At 36.7% G+C, this 21,338-nt stretch overlaps 1 protein-coding gene and 1 non-coding gene across 4 annotated transcripts in view; both read left to right on the forward strand.

The window, feature by feature from the left end:
- The window catches only part of CADM2 (cell adhesion molecule 2), a 1,212,655-nt gene that overhangs the window by 943,049 nt on the left and 248,268 nt on the right, over positions 1-21,338 (forward strand). The window lies entirely within an intron of this gene.
- On the forward strand, positions 15,751-15,874 carry LOC118677958. Its single transcript, XR_004974661.1, has one exon. It is a non-coding gene; the product is annotated as a small nucleolar RNA SNORA65 (small nucleolar RNA).

A 21,338-nucleotide genomic window follows, 5' to 3' on the forward strand; every position in this document is an offset into this window, starting at 1 on the left:
GTGGCCTCAACCAGAGGGCCATGGGAGTTGCAGGAGCTCATTCCCTGGGCATCCAGAAAAGCTTCTGAGAATACCTACAACTTATTATGATTGAACCATCCCCTCCTTACTCTTATGTTAAGTTCCCTGCTATCATGGAAGAAGTCAAGGTAAGAACAAGAGCAACATAAACAAAACAAAACCCTCCCTAAGTCCTAGTCTTCCCTTAGCCTAATCCAGTTTTCCTACATGTAGTAGAAAAGAGGGGAGTTGCTTTTTTGTTGTTGTTTCATGAGAGGGAGTTGGGGTAAAGACGTCACATTTCTTGTTGGGACCTGCTCTATCTTCTTGCCACCATTTAGGTCCTTTCTCTACAACAAGTCATTTCTGAACAAGGTTGTAGGTGGGAGCTGCAATAGTGACCACAGCAACCAAATTAACCTCATTAATGGAGCTCTGTCAGCACTTAAAGCATTTGCAGTGAGGGCTGCTGTATTTTCTAAATCAGGTACAAGTGATAGAGAGCTTTGTAAAGTACAATAAAAATGGGTTATTAGAAAATGAAGTAATAAAGCACACAAAATGCAAGTCCCAACTTTGTATTATTAGGTTCTATAAAAATAAGATATAAAAATAAATTATAGCCCTGGCTCAGTGGATAGAGCATCGGCCTGTGGACTGAAGGGTCCTATGTTCGAATCCGGTCAAGGGCATGTACCTTGCTTGCGGGCACATCCCCAGTGGGGAGTGTGCAGGAGGCAGCTGATCAATGTTTCTCTCTTATAAATGTTTCTAACTCTCTGTCCCTCTCCCTTCCTCTCTGTAAAAAATCAATAAAATATATTTAATAAATAAATAAATAAATAAATAAATTACAAAATTGTAGGTATTCATTGAGTGTGGTTATATTTGGAATAACACAGTAGTTATCTTATTTGTAATTGTTATTATTTAATCAGAATTAACAAAAATCTATAAAATACAAATTGTTTATATTAAAAATGATATACACACTTTGAGTGACCATCATATATAACAATTATTTAAATTTTAATGTGGTGCATGTGTTTGCTGCTTGCTTGTTCATTTATTCAATCTCCTGGAACTGACTAGAATATTTTACAGGGAATAATGTATAATCTAAACTGTTTCCATGTCTTATATTAATAGCAGTCATAGCAGAGAAATTAATCTCAGACAAGTATGTTGTCAGGAATGGAGAAGAGATTTTAAATCTATTTCATCAATCTTAAGATATTCATTTTTAATATTTATCCAAAATGAGACACATTTGCTGCATTTTCAAAATTCAGCTTCAATCCCTCATTAGTAGCTAGTTTCGTATTTCTCCTGTAAAGTTAGAGTTAAACATTTTTTGATGAAATAAATTGATTCAGGATCTATGAATTTCTATATGTGGACATTTTTGATGTAATATACCATTAAAAATGTTCTGTTGTATTGAAAAATGGTCTGTTTTATAAATGTTCAATGTAAAGATCATCACATATTTTACTGATAATTGTACCTCATTTATGGATCACATCATAAATAATTGTAGAAACTCTGTTCTTTCAAGCCTCTAACTTTTGCCTTTTCACCTTAACTGCCTCTGCAAAACATGTTGCCTTCTTTCCTCGCAAGAAGTATTAGGAGCATTAATGACACCAACTATATCAGACACATTAGGAGGCTGGCCTTATAATGCACATATCTTAAAATTCCTGGGCTGGTTTCTTATCTTGTATGAAAAAGAGCTTTTGTTGTTGTTCAACATTCTCAAAAGAATTTTTCATGTCTGTAACCTCTGTGCCAAGCATGCAGTAAAGTTGTTTATAATCAACTTCATATAAGTAAGAGTCTTGCATTTAAGTTTGAACACAATTCACAGTTTTTACTACATTGCAAAGAATCCTGATATTTGGCTGATACTTTTATTGTGTAGCAAGCATTTCTTGATGAAAAAAACAGTCCATCGGTTTATGTTCTGCATTAGCATTTTAATCTAAGCACTCCACTGTGTTTCCCTGCCATTGTAGCTTGCCGTTTTACTGCTATATAAAACTTAACCCACAACCCAAATTTACCGACAGAGATCACACACTTTGAAGTCATAGCAATGTAAAATTGCTATGAAAGTTTATAATCATTTATTCTCAACGTGTATAGTCATCTCTTTGATAAACAATTTATAGCTGGCACTTTGAGAAACACTGTTGTATGTAGAGGTAATGCCTACTTTGCGGAGATGTGGTTAAGAGTACCAATAATCTTGGAAAAGTGTCCACCAAATAGTAGGCATTTTATTTAAAACAGCTATTAAATTGTATTAAATAATTGTCTACTCCACTTTAAGCAATTCAGGAGTTGAAAAAGGGATCAATAAAACAATCTATCTGACCTGAAAAATCTTATAGAGAATTGTATCTGTCTATCGATACTTATGTATCTACATATAGATATACAAAACAGACATATTCAATTATAACATATCTTCTTTTAAAAAATCTTTATTATTGAAAGTGTAACATATGTCCCTTGTTTTCCTCCATTGACCCTTCTAGCTCCCCTGCCCCCTGCCCCAGGCCTTCACCACTCTATTATCTGTGTCCATGGGTTATGCATATTTGCAGAAAAAAATTATTTGGTTTATCTCATCCCACCCACCCACCACCACTGCCTTCCCTCTGAGAGTCTAAAAGCATGAAACAGAATCACGAATGCATATCTTCTATAAGAAAAACTAATAATTGATAGGGATTGGTCAGAGCATAGGCAGAAAAATTATATTAAATTAAGGAGATCTGAATAAGACTCAAAACAAGAGATGGATTATGAGATAGTCTTAAAAAGATGGCAGGCAGAGCAAGTTGCTGCAATGTGAGACTGTTGAGAGCTTTCTAGGAATTTTGCTGTTATACTCTTGTCCTGGCATATTTTCTCCACATAGGATGTATTAAGGAAACAGTGGAGAGTCTCTTTTAGCTGAGAGAGCTTGGAAAGCATTAACTCATATAGTCCTCACAAGGGATAAACTGTTATGCATGTTTTACATATAAGGATCCTAAAGCAGGACAAGCTCAAGGATGCGTTTCAGTTTGCTGCGTGAAAGCATAGCATCCTAAATAGTCTGCCCTCACTCAGAGTCTGTGCTCACCAACAGAACACAGTGCCCTCTCATGGGGATAAATGGGGGCTAAGAATGGAAAGACTCAGTGAATTTACATGGGGAAGATAAAGATAGAGGGTTTTTCCCAAAAACCTTGAAGTGAGCTCACAGCGCACAAAGCGAGCTGAAAGGTGGTAGAGAGAATGGTGGGAGCAAGCTGGCACTGCTGTGCATTAGGAATTACAGTTACGATCCCTGATTAGATCTAACAATTACACAGAGGGTGAAAATCAACGGTGACAAAAATCCCTGAATTTGAGAAGAAAATTCTCTGAGGAAAGAGAAGCTACACATTCCTCTGACCTCCCCTCCACTCTTGCTTATTCACTAAAGCTGAGTGAAAGGCAGTGCCCTGGATAGAACAATACCCGGTAATTCAACTGAGAAGCAGAACAGAACTAGGAAGTGGAAAAGGAAACAAAAAGGCAATTAATTGTGAGAAACGCTGAGAACTTTGAATTTATACTGGCAATAAATTGGCTGAGTGTATGATTGAGTGGAGGCCTGCGAAGAAATCAGTGATAATCAGTGATAACCCAGGTCTCAAACCTTTGTGAGTATGATATCCTCAAGAGAAATGGAGAATTTAGGAGGAGGAGATGAATGTGCGGAGAAAGGGTTACATTGATGAAAATAGAGTAGTGAATGTTCTTGAAATCTTTCAATAGGAAGAGTAATTTGTATTGAAAATTATGATATGCATACCTGAATGCATGTAGAATATAAACTGAGGGGTACTTCGTTTGTGTTATTTGAGAACAATATAAAACTGATAGCCATAACTGAAGTAAAATTACCATGAGAATATATAGTTAGATCATAGCAGAAAATACAGGGAACCATCAAAAGGTTCAAGTTAAGAGGGTTTAAAGAAGATACCATTACAAAGGTGCGGGAGAGCTTAAGGAAACCAACAAAAGACTAGCCACTCAGAGACAAACAATTTGAGAAACTATCACTATCCCTAAGCCTGGAATAACATGTGACCTAAGCTGTAACCAGAACATGCAGCCACTACCACAGCTAACAGAAACACTCTCCCTTGCCCTTTTCCTATCCCACAGTATCCTTCCATGGACTTTCTTTGGCTGAACTTAATTGTAAGGCAAAGGACTGGGTCAAGGGGAAATGCATCCCAAAGGGCCAGTTGCCCAGGCCATATACTCTACAAGGGATGAAAATGATAAAATCAGACACTGTGACATGAGTAGCAGCATTATTCACAGAATAATCTTAAAAAGGGACTATCTGTAGGATATTGAATACATATTTTATGAATATGAACTTTATCTTTTTTAAAATCACTATGTGCAGATACTTTGAAGTATAGGTCTGGTGTTAAAGCTTACTCTCACCCAGTCACTGTGTCTCTGTGGCTGAGCATTGACCTATGAACCAGGAAGTCACAGAAATGATTCCTGGTTAGGCCACATACCTGGGTTGTGGGCTCCATCCCCAGTAGGGGGTTGAAGGAGGCAGTTGATAAATGTTTCTATCTCTCTATCCCTCTCCCGTCCTCTCTCTGTAAATATCAATAAAAACATGTTTTTAAAAGTTTACTCTCAATGCTATAATGCATTTTTTATGCAATGATGAAAAATGTAGATTGTACTAACAATGATTTAGAGTATTAACTATTTTAATAATAATTGCTATGTTTCACAATTCCAGTAATTTATTTTTGCAAGTAAAATAATATAACTAAGGGATTAGTTTTGTAACAGTATCATGAGTATACTAGAGGCCTGGTGCACAAATTCATGCATGGGTGGGATCTGGCCAGCCCTGCCCCTGATCAGGGTAGGAGGGCGATCAAGGGCGGGGCTTCCCAGGGGGAGGGGCCGCTGGCCATTTGCCAGCCCTACCCCCTGGTCAAACCCCCCAATTGAATTCCTGGTCTAGGGGATAATTTGCATATTAGCCTTTTATTATATAGGATAATTACTGAGCTCTCATATCATCACATACTTTTATAGAAATTCAGCATATTTTTTTTAATAAAACTTCTCATTCTGATAGGATTTGTTAATTATAAATTCCCTAAGTACATTATCAATCACTTCACTTGGGCCATAATATGGCACCAGTGAGTTAATTGGAGCATGTATATAATTGTTGGTGAGTCTGACTTTACTTTTTTGTATAAAGCTGCCTACTATACTATTTAATGAAAAAAATGCACTTAGATTTAATTATTACTTTGCACCATACTTCTTTTAAAATAATGAGAAATCACATGTGCACATTTCAATCATTAAAATAACAATATTGGAATGAATTGTGTTCCTGATTGTAGGGCTTTTATTGTGTTTTTCCCAAACAATATTTTATATAATTTATTATTTCAGAATTAGCAGAAATGCACACAACAGGAATGACTTTAATAGCTGAATTTGTTAAGGAAAAGTGCAAAATAGTTTCTCATCCTCTTAATTGCAATATGAAAAGATTCTCCCTATAGTTACTAAATGATAGTGGGGAATGAAGGAGAAAGGGCAAAGAAGAATAAACACTTGTCTTTGAAGTGAACCAGAGGGAATTTCTAGAAGATTTAGAACCATATTGGCTCATTGATTACTCAGATGGCAGAAAGATATTCTCAGTGTGCGCTTCTTTATCCTAATGAAAAAGACTATTAACCCACCTCAAAATATATATTAAAAGTTTTATTTTTGTTAAATGGAGAGATCTGTTTAAAACATTTGGGGAATTGGGCCTCTTCTTGAAAATTAGCAACCACTTTGAAGCAGTATCACCGCAATTACAGATCAAGTGGAGTTAGAATTGAGATATAATTTGTTAAATTCTGATTGCAAGATGAGTGTAGTGAAGAATTGAATTCTTTGTGCTCCAAAGATTATGCAGAACATTTTAATTTCACTGTTACCAAATTGACCCTCAAATGGAAGGTCATATAAGCAAGCTAGAGATTGTATCAAGGATGCTGAAAGCACTATTAATGCCTCTTTCAATGACCTCAAATTGAGAGTATTAAGGAAATCACAGTAGGTTTCATTGAGATTATTCTTTTTATTGAATAAAATTGAACATTTAAGTAAATGAATAATCTTTTTGGACAACATAATATATAAATATATGACCATAAAAACTGGATAGCCCTCCAGCAGTGCTTGTGGAAATTGCAATCTCTTACAAATATTATAATGGGTGGTAACTCAGTAGAAAATTACAAGGGCTGTCTAAATTCTAGCACATTTCATTTCTAGTGCATTTCCTAAAATATGCATTTTTATTACTTCTTCGGGTGCATAAAGTAATGTATATATACTGTATTGTATGGCAGTGTAGAGCCATAGAAATACTATATTTTCTCTGATATTGAAACATTTGACAAGGAAATAAAATGTTCTTTTGAAATTCATGTGATTATCAGTAAATTTGGTAATGGGTAAATTACTTTACTCATAAAAAGCTTAATTATTTTCACCCTGTTTTATCATTTTTTTTGAAATCCCATTTGTTTTATTGTATAGGAACCAGACCAGAGGCTACTAGAGCTATAATTGATTAGAGAGATTCACTTCAGATGTTTCATAAGGAAAGTCTTCCTGAAGCTTATTTTAATGTGTACATATATAAAATAGTGAATGCTTCTGTGCTGTATTTTCTTCAAGTAGATTTAACCATATGAAGAACTCTACCAGCGGTTCTCAACCTGTGGGTCACGACCCTTTCACAGGGGTCGCCTAAGACCATCGGAAAACACCTATATAATTACATGTTGTTTTTGTGATTAATCACTATGCTTTAATTATGTTCAATTTGTAACAATGAAATTGGGGGTCACCACAACATGAGGAACTGTATTAAAGGGTAGCGGCATTAGGAAGAGAACCACATTGAGAACCACTCATTTCTGCTGGGAAATTTTATAGTAGTTGTGTACCAACTATCTGCAAAATTTTTAAGGAAACAAAATATCAAAAATAGAGTTGATCAAAAATATGATTCTCCAACATTTCTTATAGAATAAATGAAAATACCATGAATCTAGCATTTACTTATATTTTTCTATTTGACTTTGTTTAAAATGAGAGCAATTTTTATTGTATACTCAAATTTTTTCACGTTCATAAATGTTATGCTATCTGTTCTTAAGAAATACAAATCTATGAAAAGCAAACTAAACATAAACACTATCCTATAATAAGTGGTCTTAAGAAAACTGGCGATAGCACAACCAAAATATATACGTTAAAAATCATCAACTAACCAGATGAGTTTGGGGCATAATCAGAACAATGCATTTTGTGCTTCTTACTCACACTTCATATTTCAGGTTTATGTTATTTTAATATATTAAAGTCTTCTTTCTGACCCACTCAGTGTTGAGCAGCTATTTTTCTAAGAATGATGATATATATTTTATTCATCAGTGTTTACTCCTGATTCAGATTTGTGATCCATGTTCTGAGTTGGTTTGTAGTTACATCCCCTTAGGCAACAGAACATGATGAATTACTGGACACGTGGGGAGCAGAATGCTTATAATACTGGCCTCATTTGCAAGGTTAAATACTTCTTGCTCAGTTCTCCCCATTCTTCTTGTGGGAAAAGAAGGTTGGCCTTGAATGGATAGTGATGGAATTAACATTTTCCAGGTGATTGCTCTATGTCACACACAGTGCTGAGTTCTCACAAGTGACATCTTATACAATCTTCTCAACCTGAGGCTACAGAAGCCCAGATAAGTTAAGTAAATTGCTAATGGTTACAGAATTCATAACTGATATAGCTGAAATATACTTATACTATCCAAGAAATTAAAATGAACTAAATGGATACTCATATAGGGTGTAGGTGTATGGGAGTGCGCTTGTATGCATGAGTACATGTATGTGAATGTTGAAATCGTGGGTGTGATGGCCTCTTGATCACACCAAGATGATAGAAATTAAAATTAGAGTTGTTAATCTGGAAGGACATCAAAACTGCAATTGATTAAAAAAGAAAAGAAAAAAACTTTACTCTGCCCACAGCCCTAATCCTAGTAGTTCTGTTGGGGTTGCCTTCTCTTTTTCATCATAGTCTTGTGATTAATGTTTTGATGGACATCTTTTGATAGCTTTTAAAGAGCTAAATTGTAAGACTTGAAATATCTGAGAGGTAGCTACTATGAGAGCAGTTTTTGCACATTTTTTTCTGACTTGTTGGCCTTATCCTGTTAATCACTGTTTACTCTGGGCTATAGGGAAATCACCAGAGATTGCCCAGAAGTCGGGCTCACAGGAGCAGTTTTCATTTGGGAAACTTCAAGAGCTGTGACGAGAGGCTGTGAACCTGTAGGTGAAGTAGAGGCACAAAAACTATCAGTTTAAATTCTGAGTGAATTTTGATTCCCCTGTAAATCAAGTGTGTTTTGGAGAATTTTAATGTTTTTTTCTGTTTGCTTATAGTGATTGTTGGTGCTTTTCCTAAGGAACCTAATGTACTTTGACTTTCATTACTTTCTTAATAAAGGGCCTTGTTATTTACCTCCAAAAGAGAATCTTAGAGACCTTGTTTGTATCTAGAGCAAGTGGAATATGTATGCATAAATAGATAGAAGATAGATATATCCCTTTCTTACAAAAGACAGACACAGTTTAGGCTGATTCTAATATATCACATTGTCTCTAGGGAATTTTCCCTTTAATTAGGTCTTCTCATGGCATTCCCTTTGTGCCTACTGTAAAACTTCATATTTCTAGTTAAGTCCTGGCATAAAGCACTGTGTTTAAAACCCTCAATGCAGAAAATGTCTTTACTATTCTCATACAGAAATATTTTAAAAGCCATTATTGCCTACAAATCATCAGTTTTGAAGAAAGAGTTTTAGTTTTGAGATGCCAAATGGAATAAAAATTGTATTATTGACTTGTAATGAAGGGATTAAAGTGCATGGATAGAATCTGATCTTTTATCATCACTTATTTAAAGAGCTTTCAGGGGAAAAGGGAAAAACTCCCTGTAAAGAGTGTAATAACTTGCTAGTGAAGTGCATTTTCTCTTTGTGCAGTGAGCTGAAAATAGTCAAAGGGAAAAGCCCAGAGGGCATGATTGTAAAAGTGACCGTTTGCTACTGGTGCAGATAATAATTTATTCCAGTGAAAGAAGAAAAGTTATTTTAATCACATATTGCTTCAGGTTCTGATTCTTTCTGCCTTCTGTTGACTGCTAGCAAGAATTAGAAAATTGTAAAGGCAAACTGATCCAGGCCTGAAAATCAGGCTCTTTCCTCAAGAGTCAGTAGTGGAGGTCAGGCTTAATTTGTTGCTTTAAAATGTGGAAACCACTGTTCCTGTTGGGTGCAGTGTGTGGCATACCTTAACTATATGATAAAAAAAGGGCCTCATATGTCACTGTACGTGTGTGACATAAAGAATATCTATTTGGAAAGACTTAATGGGCCTGGAATAGGGGGTAATAGAAACCGAATTGGAGTAATTTATGTTGTGCACCAAAGAAGATGGCCAGGGAAACTTCAAAGACAATTCCTTCTGCATGACTAACGCTGAAAAGGCATTTTAAAGCTATCTTACTTTTAAGTGAAACTAAGTATCAATCTATTGACTCCAGATTTTATATCTTTAAAGATTTTGATATGAGCAAAGTAGCATTAATGCATGTTAGCGACTGGCCAGCTGAAATATGGGAGCAAGTATAGTTCAGGTAACAGGCAAACTTATTTTCGGAGACTTCTAATTAACCATTTGAGAAAAAAAACTGAACTTACTGATCACGGTTGCCACTGGAGAGACTGTTTTGAAAATGAATGTCTCAGTTTCTATATGGGATAGTTCAATTAATTTAACAAACAAACAAAAAAACAACAACAAGCAGTAACAATCTACTACTCCCTGGGTTAATTTATAGGGGACATTTTATGGCCTGAGATATGTATGATAAGGATAATGCTCAAATCATATTTATTTTAGCTTATTCCTCATGCTCTAAACAATACAAATTAGAATTAGCATAGCTAACTACATTGTGGAATTTTATGTTTATTGTATTAAATTTGGAGATCTCTGCTTCATTCAGTGGAATGAACCAATGCCATAAAATAAAGGGAAAATAAGCATGCTAACTATATCACTGAATTATGTAATATTCTTTCTGCTTCTGAAGTAGAAAATCATCTAGTCATTTACAATAGTCTTTCTCCTTTTGCCTAACATTCCATTCGGAAAAGAAACTCAGAGGCAGAGAAATTCCACACCCTGAAGGAAGAATAACTCATCGTGGCAGGTTTAAAGTAGGAGAATTGAGGTGGAACAAAGGGAGCAGGGGAGGGAGAGACATTTTTGTACACAGTGTCTTTTGTTTTGTCAAGTATGTGTCAGTTGCGCCTTCTCATCATTCTTTGGAACTGATTGATGTGCCTCAGCAATCATTTTTGAGGTTCTATACACATGAAGATCTTAGACTAGAGCAAAAAGCTTTCCTGCAAAACACCTAAGTGAACTCTGACAGACAGTATACTGTTTTAACGAAAATGTGCTCTACTCTGTTGCAATTCTGCAGGCACATTACCTTCGGGTATATTTGCTGGCACTGTGATGTTAAGAAATAGTTAACAGAGATATTGTGATAAAAGATTGAAGTAAGTCATCTTCATGATAGATAATTATTCATATGTTCCCTTTCTCTTTAGCCCTTATAAGATGTATTTTACTTGTATGAGTTACCTGGACACCAATTCCTTGGGGCATTGTTATTGTCATACATAACAATCATAAATCATTTAGATAAGTTCAAATCTTTTTTTTGCAACTGTATTTTATCATCACCATACGTATGTTCAATTCAAATTTCAAGTGGCTATCTCATTATTTAACAATGGCTGAAGAGCTAGTCAATGAGGCTAAATGGCCAATGTGGGAGTATCATTGCACCACTACGTGAATTTAAACAAGGGACTTAAACTTTCTGCATTTTAAAAGGAGACATTATTTGGAAAAATATGAAGAAAAAATATCTCATGGATCAAGACTAGCTACTTAATCTGAAGTTCTAGGGGGAAAATAAAATGAGTGGACCTTTGTTCAAAATTTATGACTAATTTTATGTTGCAACAACAGAGCATTAAACCTAAGCGCTGACAGGGGAGCTTTAAGCCAAGCATGGAGCCCTTTTAAGCGCAGAGCCCTATGCAACCCAGTTTGTAATTGTTATGAAGATTAACTGAGTTTGTAAATTAAAAGTATATAGACTACTTCCTAGAACATATTAAGAACTCAAAATAATTAAAAAAAATATTCTACAACATTTTATTTGAGGTTCTCTGGCTATATATTATGTTATTCTTAAAAAAATAATAACTTTAACTTAAGAGTATATATTTTGTTTTGTTTTAAAATTTTGAAGCTATTATAACTAACAACAGAATGTTGCCTCTGGAAAGCCAGGTGGTCAAATGAAGGTGATATTTGTCTGTAGGAGAGATACATACGGAGTAGGGAGTGGTGAAAGGGAGAGCAGAATCGAGTTGTGTTGTGTGGTTTCCCTTTGGAAGACCTTCTGAGGAGAGCAATGTGGTCTGGGATACAGAGTTACAGGGAGACCACTTGGACAGAGATTTGGGTACAGAAGGTGGAAACCCAAGTTGCTGCAGGTTCACAAAATAGGGAAATACTAGCAATTCAACTGCGAGGAGGGTCAGATAAAGTTAGGTCTCAGAATCCATTGCAATCTTGGGCAATTGAATAGTAACTGCCACTTGCTCTCTCTTTCTTAAATCATTGATTTTTTTGTCTGCTTATTGCCTTCATGCTCCCCAAATAGTGACTGGCTTGTTAAATATTAACACAAACTGTCCCACAACAATTTCTGATGCTTATATCATTTGGCTTAAAATAACACAGAAAAGGAGTTAGTTTTCATTTTTTATTTATATAAAAGAGTCAAAGAAAGAGGTATGATTCTATTGCATTCAGCCACCAAAGTGCTGCACTCCAGACTGCTATGTTATAGTTGGGTTGGAATGAGTGCTCACGAAGTGCAGACATGGGCATTGAGAGCTGCACCTGTGTTCAGACTAAGGCAACCATATACAGCCTAATGGATAAGGTAACTGATTCCAGAATAGGCAACCCTGGTGAAGGCAGACATGCTAATTAAGCTCCAAAGAGAAACTAAATATTCTCTGGAGAAGAGAGAAATTAACCTAATGATTTAAAATAGCAATTGGAAAAATAAATACATCAGTGCCTTGCCATTATAGCATAGCATAGGGGTGGCAAAGTGGTAAGTAAACCAGAGCTATAGTAATTGAATTTATCAGATACTTCAAATTTTCTTACTACAAATTTATTACTGTTGATAAATTGTTCGAACCATCCTACTGTAAGTGACTCTCAATTATTGCTGTGCCTCAGTATCACCTGGGGGAGACTTAAAAAATACAGGTGTATAGGGCCTACTGCCTGAAATTATGACTCCATTGGTTTGGAGCCTGGCTCAAGCAGTGGTATTTTCAAGATCCCCCTGGTGAGTTTAATGTGCAGCCAAGATTGAAAATCACCAGGTATTTAACTAAGTTATTTCTTATTGGCTCTGTACAAAATATTTTTTATATCTCTACAGAATATAAAACACCAGTCATAGATTTCGAAAAAATATTTTTGCCCAGTTACAATAATGGAATGGGGATGGGCTATGAAGGTGACAAAGGTGATTTTGATGGTGCAAAAGTAAATAAACAGCTATTACCTTAAAGGATTTATAACCCACAGCTCAAAATGTAATTGAAAAGCCCTTGCAGCAAATTCAGTTGGGGTTGCTTGTTAAAATTTCAGATGCCTTGGCCTTACCCTGATCTACTGAATTAGAATCTCTTGAGGTGAGCTCCAGAACATGCAGTTTACCAGCCCCTCTCTTGAACATACGTGTATGAAAGTTTAAGAGCCATGGTTAGGGCCACATGCTTACTCCTCACAGCTATTCTTTCCTTCAGCAAACTTAACAGCAAAGATCATAGTACCCTAATTAGCATTGCTGCTCACCTGGTGACTGTAACTCATTGCATACCATAGTGCCTGAGAGAATTATTTATTTATTTATTTGCTGACTGACTGAATAAACCTTCTTTTTAGTTTTTGAAATAGTACTATGTCCTCTCTATTTAGTTAAAGATGACTATTCTGTATTATATAGAAACTGCTATTTTTATATACCCCTGTCCCTTTTGTAATATTTATAATATTTATTCTAATAGGCTGTATATTTTTTCCTCTACACTTAGGTCTTATGAAAAATGGCTAGTAATAAGTAATAAACAATTAAAATTTGTGGATATTAGTTATTCTTTGCCCTTTCTCTGATTTGACCTTGGGACTATATCTGTATACTAGCCATTCTGCCACCTATGTTATGGAGCTCAGTAAATGCAGCTGCGTTTCACATACATGAAGCACGTATAAAATTCAGCTTTCTATTTAATTGACATCAACCAAGATGAAGGGAAGTGAGTCTGAAAGAATAAAGGCAATCATATCTCAATCGCAAATATGCAAGTCAGGGTCACTTATTTAACAGTCAGGAAGGAAACATCAAAATTCTACTTTCTTGGAGTACATATTCAGGAAGATACTGAATTTAGTTACCATCTCATAGATTAAGTAAGTGTAAGTAGCTATGTACTCTTTATAGATCTTATGAAATAATTTATCCAATAAAAAAGAACTTTATCATTATCATTTGAGAGTTATAAGTAATTATGGGTAGTAAAAGAGAGGCACTAAAATACAGCATTATTCCTTGCCATCTCTTATTTCTCATAGAGACATGTTCATGAATTGAATCAGGATTCTACCAGGAATTGTGTATTTCAAATTTCTCTGTATTTGTATATAATTTCCCATTGGAGTCTATATTTTAGCTTTTTTCTGTAATTGCTTGAATTTTATTCCACATGTGTTCTTTCTTTGACAACCATGTTTCCTTGGTTCAATAAATGTTATCAAGCATTCTTTGACTGTTCCTATTGCATCAACCTTAATTAGCTTTTGATTACTGTTAATTTCACAGCATTTTCCCTTTAATACGTTGCATCAAAATGCTTTCATTTCTGTTGCAGCAAGTTTAATTAGTTTTTGAGCCTTGTTTCTCTTCCATTAAAAAAGATGACACCCACTTTCTTTGTTTCTATGAGGATGTCCATGTCTTACAGCAATGTTCCTCAGAAGCCCTCGCCCAAGACTTACAAAACAAAATTGTGGTAACTTGTAGCCTTTGCATTTGCATCAGGAATGTTCCCATGTACTTACATCTATATAGTCACTTCTGATTATCTTTTTAAAATAGTATAACTTGATTTTCATGTTTTAAAAGGGCTAAATCACTTACTTGAAACATCTAGCATCCCCATTGGCCCATCAAATTAATTTAAAAAACTGTTTAACACTTCGTGTATCCAATTACACGACAGAAAATAACTGTTTTTTCAGGAGTGTTTGTGCATTTTGTCTTGGTGAACTAAACTGTTACTTCTAATATCCCTTAGGATAAAGCAGGGTTGGGCAACCTTTTTGTGAGTGCATGCCAACCCTAATTTTTTGAGAACATGTTACACCTACTTGATATCTCTTAAGGTGTACGTATGTGAAGAACCTTGAAGAAATAATAAAATTCATTCGAGCGACAAAAACACAGTATATGATGATAAAAAAATACATTTATTTTTTAATGTATACATGTACACTGATAGTGTGACAGAAAACTTTACAACTCCGTTTGATATTATCAGTGGGACTTTTCCTGCTGCATCACTGATGACAGAGATTTTACATCAGGTTTATATTTCGTGACCTTCAGAGATATGCACGAGCTATTAGTTTCATCCGTCAGGCTACTCCTATTATGAGATTTAACAAAATTCATCACTGAGTACAAAGATTCACAAGAGTATGTGGATGAAACCAAAACACTGGTTGGATCTAGGAAGGCAGAGAGAGTTTAGGCAGAGGCATAGAAATTGCTCTTCCCCTCTCTCGTCAATCCATGTCTATGGTCTTTAAGATAACTTGTTATGTAAAATTATTTATTTATCTAAGATGCACCTACACTGAATTCATCTGAAAAATAAAAAAGTCTATATTAAGAAAAAAATTGTAAATGGAAGATTATAAGAGAGGGTTTCGCGTGCCAGCAAAAGTTACTGGCGTGCCATGTTTGGCACGCGTGCCAGCGGTTGCCCACCCCTGGGACAAAGTAACACCCAATTTTTTTTACTGTATATTAATGAGTTGTAATTGTTAGCATGCTGGATATATTTATTTTGTTATAATAAAATACATTAATTTATAATAATGCATTACATGTTTACATCATATACGGTTGACCCTTAAAAAACACAGATTTGAACTACATAAGTCCATTTATACACAGATTTTTTTCAATAAATGATGTAACTATATTTTCTCTTCCTTATTATTTCTTAATAACAATTTTTATCTAGTTTACCTTATTGTAAAAATACAGTATGTAATACATAGGACATACAAAATATGTGTTGACTGTTTGTGTTTTAATGCTAAGTCAACCAGAGGCTTTTAGTAATTAACTTTGGGGAAGTCAAAGTTATACATTTAGCCACCCACCTCATACCTTACCAGTTGTCTGTTGACTGGTGCAATCCACTAGTGAGCTGATTCCAAATCCCAGCTTAGGAAACAGGCTTGTTCTACATGTGCATAGCTCTGTGCAGAAAGCCTGGGAACAGTCTAGAAAAGAGGAAGGAAGGAAGGAAGGAAGGAAGGAAGGAAGGAAGGAAGGAAGGAAGGAAGGAAGGAAGGAAGGGAGGAAGGAAGGAAGAGAAGGAAAGGAGGGAAAGGAAGGAAAGAAAGGAGAGAGAGAGAGAGAGACAGAGAGAGAGAGAAAGGAAGGGAGGGAAGAAAGAGAAAGAGGAGAAAATTATTCATGGATTTTCACCTATGCCTCTAACCTCCACACTATTCAAGGGTCAACTGTACATCATTAACTCATTGATATTTATTTATGTGACTTGAAATATAAACTAGGACATTTGTGGGGATTTGAAACTTTTAATTATTTCCTACCAAAAAAAATTAATAGGTAAGAGCAAAGTGTGTATACAGAGCATATTAATATTGTATGACAAACCATTCAAATACCAATGATTCTAAATTGTTTGTAATATTCTATATCATAATAGACATTATAATAATTATCATCATATTATAATAATCAACATTTTAAAATTATTGGGATAAATGAAAGAAAAGTAAATGCTCAATCTAATAATTGATTAAATTAATTATGATACACTCAATTGATAACATAAAACTCTTTAGAGAGAAAATTAATAGTTGCAAAACAAAAAATTGAGTATTAGATTTAATGGTATTCATTTGGTATCTATTTAAATAAATTTTCAAGTGCCAGACTAGAAGTATATACAGAGGTGAGGGGAAAATGTAACAGAAGCATTACAGAGAAGAGAAGGGGTTACAAATCTTGTATGTATGTATAAATATAGTGTCCCTTACTTAGAAAATGTAAACCCTGGCATTTGTAGGAGTTTAAATGCCACCTACAATGTTTCATTTGTTTCCATATTATTTTCCAAGGCTCATGCAAACTCTGTTTGACTATTTCTGTTGGAGAAAGATCATTATCTTCTTACTATCTTCAGTTAACCCTGAAATAATGACTTTAAGCTAAAATCTGCAAGGATGTTGCTTTCATTATTGGGTTCTAATTCTACCCAATCAATCCATATGGGAGGTGGTTGGTGGGGAGAGGGGGATACATCTGTTATCTCTAGTACATGTTACATAATTACGATTTAGAATAACATGATATTTGTTTAGATTAACAGACTTTATTAATAAATATGCATTAATAAAGATAATATATACCAAGAGAGATACCTGCATATTTTTTTGTATTGTTTTATATTTAGGCAGAGAATAAGAATCTGTCACTTTCTCATTTGATTGACCATAAAATGACTCTAGTCTCCCTAATTTCATGAATGTGCCCTTATTTAGAAGCCCTATAACAGTACTAGAGGCCCAGTGCACGGATTTGTATACCAGTGGGGTCCATAGACATGGCCTGCGGGGATTGGGCCAAAACCAGCAGTCCAATGCAGCCTGCCACTCCTGCCTGCCACTCCTGCTAATCCTGGCTCCACTCTGCCTGCTGGAGGTCTCCCACCCAGTCAGTCCCAATCTGGAGAGGCTCACGCCACCACAGTGTCACTCACCAGCCAAAGCAGTGCTCACCAGCCCTGAGCCCTACACCTGGTGCCCCTCGGTCATTTGGTCTTTTGGTCGTTCAGTCACGTAGGCTTTTATATATATATATATATATATATATATATATATATATATATATATATATATATATAGACTAGAGGCCCAGTGCACAAAAATTTGTGCACTCAGGGAGGTGGGGAAGGTCCCTCAGCCTGGCCTGTGCCCTCTCACAGTCTGAGACCCCTCGGGGGATGACCTTCTGCTGACTGAGGCCTGCTCCCCAGGGGATTGGACCTAAGCTGGCAATCAGACATTCTTCTGGCAGCCCGGCAGCCCTAGGGGGATGTCCACTTGCCAGCGGGGAGCAGGCCGGAGCTGCAGTCGGACATCTTTAGCGCTGCTGAGGAGGCAGGAGAGGCTCCCACCACCATTGCTGTACTGGCAGCCATCAGCCTGACTTGTGGCTGAGCTCCTCCATGTGGGAGCTCACTGACCACCAGAGGGCAGCTCCTGCATTGAGCGTCTGCTCCCTGGTGGTCAGTGTGTGTCATAGTGATCAGTCATTCCCAGTCTTTCTGCTGTTAGGGTCAGTTTGCATATTACCCTTTTACTATATAGGATAGAGGCCTTGTGTATGGGTGGGGGCCGGCTGGTTTGCCCTGAATGGTGTCCCAGATCAGGGTGGGGGTCCCGCTTGGGTGCCTGGCCAGCCTGTGTGAGGGGCAGATGGCTGTTTGCAGCTGGTCACACCCCCTTCAGGGTGGGAGTCCCCACTGGGGTGCCTGGCCAGCCTGGATGAGGGGCTGAGGGCTGTTTTCAGGTGGGCCAAGCCTTCAACTGAAGCTCCCAGTCTCTCCTTTTTTTTTTTTTTTTTTCATTCTGGGATTTATTTACCTTCTGTAATTGAAACTTAGTTGCTGCTCCAGCTCCGAGGCTGGCTGGCTGAAAGCAGGTAGCTGGGGTTTGTTTAGCTTCTATAATTGCAACATAGTTGCTTAGAGTGCAGCTCAGAGCCTAGCCGCAGCAGGCGGGGTAGCTTGGCTTACTCCATCGCCGGAGCAACCAAGCCTCATGTTCAAACTGCTTGGCTGCCGGCCACCATCTTGGTTGGCAGTTAATTTGCATATCGCCCTGATTAGCCAATGGGAAGCGTAGCAGAGGTATGGTTAATTACCATGTTTTTCTATTATTAGATAGGACTAGAGGTCCAGTGCTCGATATTTGTGCATGGGGTGGTCCCTCAACCCGCCCTGCAATCTGGGGATGCTGCACACACCAGTGACCATACTTTTCATACAGGTGAAAGACATCTTGCTGTTGTATGGGCAGCTACATTTTTTTTGCCCTGATTATAAAAAGTAGTACATAACATGATCCTTCTGAGGCAGTAGTACCATTTTCCCCATATTATGGGTGGAAAAACTGAAGCAGAGAGAATTTAAATAATTGGCTTTGTCACACAGTTATAAGTGTCAGAATCAGGCTGACCACAAAATGTGCAAGCCAAAGTCCATGCATGTCATCACTGCATCATCCTGTTTTTTCAGTGTTAGAGTAGCCTTGCCAGGTTTCAATTTTTAAATCTAAGAGACTGTTCCCAATATATAGGATATGGTCCTTAGGCCTAGCTCGCGACCAGGGCTGATCTGTGGGGCAACCAGTGGGCAGGGTAATCGGAGCTCCCCGCTGGCCCTCACCTTGGCTGGCGGCCTGGTGCTGCCCTCTGGCTGGCCCTGCCCCCCGATTGTCGTTGCCAGTTGCTTCCCTCTCAAGGGAGCAGACACTCATCATAGGAGCAGATGCACTGAGCATCTGCTCCCTGGTGGTCAGTGCGCATCACAGTGACCAGTCATTCTGCTGGTCATTCCACCATTTGATTGAATTGCATATTAAGGTTTTATTATATAGGACTAGTGGCCCGGTGCACAAAATTTGTGCACTCGGGGAGGGGGACGTTCCCCCAGCCTGGCTTATGCCCTGTCACAGTGTGGGAGGCCTCTGCCAGGCCCTGGCCCAATCCCTGATGCTGCAAGTCCCTGCCCACCTGTGCTTGCTGTGCATGCAGCATTCTGCTAATTGGTTGTTACACATGAGGGCGTCCTGACCATTTGCATATTACCCTTTTATTGGTATAGATTAGAGAATTTTCAGGGCATGTAGTTCTTAAAATCACTAGTTCTGTCTTGTAAGTAATTATAGTGTATGTTTATTTCTATAATAAACCCTTCTATCACACACACATTACTGGTATGTTATGCCTTTTACATGATTTTAAAAAATTTAATAGCTTTAATGCATGTATTTACCAGTTTTGCAGCTGCTGCGGAGATTAAAAAAAGTACCACAAAAAATTTACGATAAACCATCATGATTAGTGCCTCTGCGTATTGCTCCAGAGAAAAACAAATTAGCACTAGAAGGAAAATCTGTTGTGGGAAGTCCCACACTGCTGGTGTAATGACCTATCCCCACAAGAGGATTGAATAGAATAGATCCATTGTAACTTCCCAAATGATCATGGCTGGCAGCCTCTGGAGATGAGGAACAGCTGAAGTGATAGAGAAAATAAAATGTTCTGCTTGAATGCAAGCTGTATTTGCCTGCTTCCCTCAGCCCTCTTTCAGGAAATGTTGCCCTTTCAGACTAGGACACCTGATATTTAGCTTTGTGGCAAAAACTAGACTTGGATCAATGAGATCTATCTTCTCGGGTCAAATAATAACCTGCTCATGGTCGCTTACATTCATCTCAAATCTCCATTTCTTTTAGAAATCTCTCCTGCAGACTGGCTACCATCACATATCTTTTTAGCCAAATTAGGATGTAAGGATGTCCCTATGCCTCTTCTCTGCAGACCCCACTGAGGAATCGAGGATAAAGAGAGGATGTCACATATGTTTTAATACAACCTTTCTTTGGTTTATTGAACTCACTAAAGGCCCAATGCATGAAATTCATGCAAGAGGAGGCCTTCCGTCCCCCAGCTGCTGGCACTGGCTTTCCTCTGGCACCCGGGACCTGGGCTTCCCTCCAGCCACTGGCAGGCACCTGGGACCTGGGCTTCCCTCTGCAGCCCTGGTTTTGTCCAGAAGGTCGACCGGAAGGATAACCAGTCTAATTAGCATATTACACTTTTATTATTATAGATCCTAGTGTCTCCTCTTTGATTGTCATGTTTGCCCTTACTGTTTACTTCTTGCAGGACAAAGGATTATGAGTCACAAATGGTTACAGATTAATTCCTTAGGTATCAGATTCATAAATTATTAGAGTAAATGCTGTACACAAAATTACTTAGCATTAATCTCTAGACCTTAAATAGCAGATTAAAATATAAAAAAGATAAGTAGGTAATTGTAATTATGTGCCAGAAGTTCTAGTAGTTCCTAAGAGCCTTTGCAGAGAAAATACAACTATAATGAAATGTTTAGTATTATTATGGCTTTGAAACACCATGGCCTTTAAGGTAGACTAGAATCATCTTAAAGAATGCATTTTGAAAACATGGAAAAATAATTAAAACATGTTGTTCTTAGTTTATATTTAGATTTCATTTATAAAAGTAAAAAATCTTATATTTTGTTTCAATAATTTCTTTCTTTCTTTCTTTCTTTCTTTCTTTCTTCTTTCTTCTCTCTCTCTCTGTTCTTTCTTCTTTCTTCTTTCTTTCTTTCTTTCTTTCTTTCTTTCTGTCTTTCTTTCTTTCTTTCTTCTTTCGCTGACATTAAATACCTGGAAATCAAAATAACAGCAGAGTGATTGTTTTCTATTATTCTCTCTCACTCTGTCCTGTTATTACTGTAAATTTATAATGGTATATATGGAAATTGTTTATTTTTATCATGAACAAAATCAATAATTTAATTATTTCTTTTAAATTAACCATGTATTGTTTTATTATTTAAAATAAGATACATTACAAATACATTTTAAAATAAATATTTGTATGAGTTTTTTTTAACCAT

Source organism: Myotis myotis, unplaced genomic scaffold (genome assembly GCF_014108235.1).
Source record: "Myotis myotis isolate mMyoMyo1 unplaced genomic scaffold, mMyoMyo1.p scaffold_m19_p_2, whole genome shotgun sequence".
Classification (NCBI taxonomy): domain Eukaryota; kingdom Metazoa; phylum Chordata; class Mammalia; order Chiroptera; family Vespertilionidae; genus Myotis; species Myotis myotis.